Consider the following 5935-nt stretch of genomic DNA (forward strand, 5'->3'; position numbering starts at 1 on the left):
TAAAATATTTTTTTATTTTTTTAGTTGTAGTTGGACACAATATCTTTATTTTATTTATGTGGTGCTGAGGATTGAACCCAGGGCCTCGCACATGCTAGATGAGCGCTCTACCGCTGAGCCACAACCCAGCCCCTCCCATTTTTTTAAAACATTTTTTAGTTGTAGTGGACACGATACCTTTATTTTATTTATTTATTTTTATGTGGTCCTGAGGATAGAACCCAGCACCTTGTACGTGCTAGGCAAGCGCTCCACCGCTGAGCCACAACCCCAGCCCCTATCTTTCCTATTTCACCAACAGCTGCACCCACAGCTCAGGCCAAGATTTTTTGGTGCCATCCCTGACACTGCTGCTTTCAATCAGTCAAGATGCTAGCTCCATTTTTAAAGTATGTCCCAATTCCAACAGTCAACTTCTCCTCTGCTCTCTCTGCTTCAAGTCACTTTTCTCTCCTACCAGATAAGGCAGTAGCCTCCTAGCTGGCCTCCCTGTTGACACAGTTCGTTCCTACAGTCCATTTTTCTCATACCAACCAGAGTAATCCTTTTAAAATATAAATTCTGTCTTTAAGGGCACTGCTCTCAACTTTCCAAGAGGGTTGGTTCTATGATAGTGGAGGGAAGGTTATTATGTGGCAATCTGGCTAATCTGGAACCATGCTTTCCAGAATCCTCTTCTTAGTCATATTCTAGATTAGATCCCAAAAGGGATCTCTGCACAGAATTCAGACAGAAGTGATGCAGGAGCCATTACAAGGTTAGCATGGTTAGAAGAAGTAAGAGACAATTTGCAGAGGTGTCTGCAGGTTCTACCCTGCCCTCCTCTCCCTTACTGTGACTGGTTTTTCTCCCTCACCCCTGCTGACCAATAGTGACTCCACACCTCCCACTAGATACAATCTTCCATAGGCTTTCCCCCAGCTCTCCTTTGCCAGCATTCTCTCTTTTGGAGTCCAAGGGAATGACGACATTCTTCCATGGGGGACTATAAAGGCCTCAAGGAACTGGTGGATGGGAATCCATACTGATCCTTCTTTCTAAGGTCTCTCCAGTTTTTAGAATAGAGCACCCGATTTCTTGGTGGCTTCCCTTGTTGTGTGAAGATCAAAGGGCTCCTCAGCACAAGCTGGTTCATGAACCAAGAGCTTCCTGCTCAGCCCTGCCCCACCAGGGGACCTGCCCTCCCAGGCAACCACCCAGCCCTTCACTATTGAGCTGCTTACTCCCTGATCCAAAGCTATGGGTTTTTATGACTTCCCACACACAAGGACACTATAATAGTACAAATGGGTACACAGTCCATGTACACAGTAACCATAACATGCTTCATTTTCTAACACTTAATTTTTAATTTGGTCTCCCTTTCTACCAGACAGTAGAAACCATCCCCAGCAATTTGATGATTTCACAAGGTTAAAATCCCTTTTCGTTGGAGTTGTGTCAATGTCCACAACCCCACTACTGCTGTTCTTGCCCTCTACCTCACTCCGGTTCCCCACCAACTTTCCCTTCTAGTAAGGAAATCCTTGTGTCTAGGGATGGTGAGCTGGGGCAGGGGACCCTTATTGCTACTTATTGCCATGTCTCTTTTAAATCTCTTGTCTATGTACTTAGTCCTGCCTTTTCAGATTGTCCAGAACCAGAGGAAACTCGTCTTCACTACCATATGTCTTTCCTGTTGTTTTTTAAACATCAGAAATTTATTAGTTGCTCAAAACATTACATTGATCTTGACATATCATATATCATACATTTGATTCAAATGGGGTATGAATTATTATTCCCATGTGTACAGATTGTAGGATCACATTGATTATACAGCCACGTTTATACATACTGCCATACTAGTGTCTGTTGTATTCTGCTGCCCTTCCTATCCCCCTCCCTTCCCCTTCCTCCCCTTTGTCCTATCTAGTATAACTCTTAACCTTGTACAGCAGTCATTCTACCTGTTGGAGTCCCATTTCTGGATTGTGATTTCNCCTCCCCTCCCCTCTCTACCCCATCTACCGTAACTCATTTCTCTCTCTTTTTTCCCCTTCCCCTCACATCCTCTTATATGTATTTTTGTATAACAATGAGGATCTCCTTCTATCTTCCATGCAATTCCCCTTCTCTCCCATTCCCTCCCACCTCTCCTCCCTGTTTGATGGTAATCTTCTTTCCTGTTTACTGCAAAGAGGCTGGAAGTAGGTATAGACCAAATCTGGCATCCCCAGTCCCATGGAGAGTTCAGAACACAATCACTTCTAAAGCCAAGACAAATTCTCTGTGCAGAAAAAGCACAAACAAGATCCTCCATCTACAGACTGCACACTCCTTATGAAGGTTTGTCACACATAGGTCTGTTAAGATTTTCCTTGTTGCAAAGAGCAAGAACTCTTTCAAGAAAGTTTAAGCAAAATGGTATAAAAATCTTCAGCCTCTTTTAATCTAAATTCTGTGATTATTTTATTAGAGCTTTAATAATTAACAATTTTTAAAAGTCACTCTTACTAGGGGATATGAAAAAATACAAAAAGGAAAAGAATCCAAGAATTGTAAAACTGAAAAATTGCAATACAAAGATTAATACACTTTAAAATAGGGATCTAAAAAAAACTTTATGAGAAGATTCCTGATACTTAAAAACCAACAACCAAAAAGAGTCATGAAACATCTTGCATAGTAATTTGTGTTTTCCAAGTATACTTCAGGTCAAAGAAGAGACATTATCCTCAAAGGGCAGGAAATACTTCTTCCATTTTTAACAGCATCTGGGCTGGAAGTGAACTAGATCACTAAGATTGTGGCGCCATCTTCAGTTCCTCAGAATAGTATACAACTTAAAACCCTTTAAGTCCCAAGTTTCCAATTCTGCAAATATTACAACAAAATTGACACAAGGCGCATTAAAATAGGTTGCAAATCATAATCTAGAGTTTATATATTCCTTATTATCATTAAGAGCAAAAATAGATATTGTCCTATAAATAGGACACTGGAACAATATATAGAATCAGATAATTTGAAATACAGTTTGTTCCTCCAAATAAAATGACAACCTAGTTCTAGAAAATACTTTCCTGAGTGCATTTATTACATATCAGTTATGTATGAAACATTTTGTTCAGTTGAACAGTTAGAAGTAACTTTTGCAGCAAAGTTCATGCCATTTCCCCAGTGAATTTAAAGATGTTTCAAATGCCCTAATCATTCACCCATTACTTTCTCAAATGAATACATGTTTAAATATATAATCATTATTCAAAAACTACCAAGTGGTATATTTGTTGTTCAATTTGAAATTTATAGGCATTCCCTATTTGGGATGATAGAACAAAATGGATTAACCAGAAAATTCATAGACTGGATTATAAAACAGTCTAAAGGAGTCATACATTAATGCCAAAATACCATACCTATAAATAGTTTAGAATGAGGAACATGAATGAAGGGGTAGTTGGAATAACTGAACCAGACAATCTTTTCCAGGTTTCTGCAACTCTACCTGCAATGGTCACTTCAGCCCACAGCTGGAGGAGCCACTCCAGATGCTGCTACTTGAAGTGTGGCCTGAGACAGCTGTTTCAGTACCATTTGACAGTAGTTAGAAATGGACATCAAGGGCCCCACCCAGACCTACTGAATCCGAATCTGCACTTTCCAGATGATTTGTATATACACCAACCACCTTGATTTCCTTCACAAAGGTGGTGGGGGAAGTGGGATGGAGAAGAGAGACAGACATGCCATCAATGGACAGAAATTGCATAGATTTAATGAGAAGATGTCATTTATTAAATTTTATCAGCCAATTGTTAATCCATGCCAAAAAGAGAGTCCTGATCATATTGCAAATGTCACACATTTCCCAGAGGCAATACTTTGAGCACCACTGCCTTAATAAACACCTTTCTATAGACCACAAATTTTCCTTCTTGATTCCAGTGATCTTTGGGTCCCGCCTTTAAAACTGTTTGCTTCTTAGGTCTCAAGAGAGCTCTCCACTGGTGGATTCCCATTGCACCCTCACTAACTGCTTGCTACACTCTTACAACTCTTTAACCTTTTTTAAAAATTTTAATTTGTTATATATAACAGAATGCATTACAATTCATATTACTCATATAAAGCACAATTTTTCATATCTCTGGTTGTACACAAAGTAGAGTCAAATCCTTCATGTCTTCATACTTTTACTTAGGGTAATGATGACTATCCCATTCCACCGTCTTTCCTACCCCTATTCCCCCTCCCTTCCCCTTCCTCCCCTTTGTCCTATCTAGTATAACTCTTAACCTTGTACAGCAGTCATTCTACCTGTTGGAGTCCCATTTCTGGATTGTGATTTCCTTGCCAAGAATCATGCTTATGCATTTGAATTCACTCATTGATTCACTTATTCTAGTATTAATATCTACTATGTGGCAGACATTATGGATTTTATTAAAATATAACAGCTATACCCTCAGCTCTTATGGAGCTTACATATTTTAGAGCAAAATGTCATATAAGTCATTATAATAGCAGATAAATGTTATGATAGAGAAAGCAGAGTGTTTGAAGCAATTTGCATCTAACTTGGACTTGAAAGAGTTTTCTAAAATCTCAGCTGAAGGACACAGTTCACCAGGAAAAGTAGGGAAAGAGAGTGAAGTGTTCCAAGAAGGGAAGGTGTTTGTGCCATCAAGCAGCACCTTGGGTATAGACAGTAAGAAGAGTGTATTGGATGAAGTTTGGACATTTTGTTGCCTCAGGCATTCCAAAGTCAGTCATTTAGCAAAATGAGTTTGGATTAAAAAAAAAAAATGGGGCCAATTAATGTTTCAAAAAATATTTTTAAAATACTGGCTATAACTTATTTTTTTTAATTTAGGATGACTGTCCGTTTTTAAAATTGAACCATAATAACCAAATCACTGAGCTCACTCTTCCATTCAAGAACTTCCAAAAGGAGTTTCACCTGCACCAACAGGAAGTTCTAAGAAATTAAACATCCTGAGTCAGCTCTAAATAATAACTGTGAAAGTGACAGTCTAAAGAATACCCCAGAATTGAGGCCCTTTATTTATTTTAGTTTTCTTAAATATATTAAACTGTTTAATGCGAATAACCAATCTTTTATACAAAAAGAACACAGGAACTTCAGAGTCTTTGTGAACTTCTGGTTATAAATGAAACACGTTTCTCCTTTCCTTCCCCACACTCCACAATAAGGATACTAAGCAAATACAAAAGGTTTAATTCCTTAGGGACAAAATGGGAGATGATGTTACTCCACATCTTACGTGTGCACAGGAATAAAAGGGAGGAAAATTAATTTGCCACCAAGGAGCTCCTCAGAGCCTCAGGCACCAGGACTTGCCAGATGGGGCAGCGAGCATTCTTGGAAGGCGGGGAAGAGACACTAAGGTAGGAAGGGTCAAAGGAAGGATGAGAAATAGTAGTAGTGGTAATCATAATCATCATGTGCAAAGAAGAATCAATATACTGAAACTTCTCAACAGTAGATTGGACATGAAAAATAAAAATATAAGAGGACAATAAAAATATTTAAGGAGAAATCATCTTCAGATTAGATTTATCCCAGCTGCACTTTCCACATATACAACAGACTATGGATATTTTCAAATGTATAAGCTTTTTCCTTCCCCTGCCCTCTTTTCCAGGAAGTTGCTGCAAGACATGGTCAACTGAGGAACCTAGAGATCCAGGGAGCAAGCTCAGAGTGGGGCTGACACTTCAGCATGTAGCACCACCAGCCTAAAGTCCAGGACAGAGGGCTGGAAGAACATCTCCAGAGGGCAACACAATAGTGAGGCAATGGATGGCACAACTGGAGACGATGGAGAATTACTGTTATAATTACTGCAGTAAAAGCAAGGTTTAAGAAAATGAAAATCAGACTTAGAGGGAAAAAGTAGGAAAGGAATGTTGTTCTTTTCTTGGTGCT

This window comes from Marmota marmota, unplaced genomic scaffold (genome assembly GCF_001458135.2).
Source record: "Marmota marmota marmota unplaced genomic scaffold, marMar, whole genome shotgun sequence".
Taxonomy (NCBI): Eukaryota; Metazoa; Chordata; class Mammalia; order Rodentia; family Sciuridae; genus Marmota; species Marmota marmota.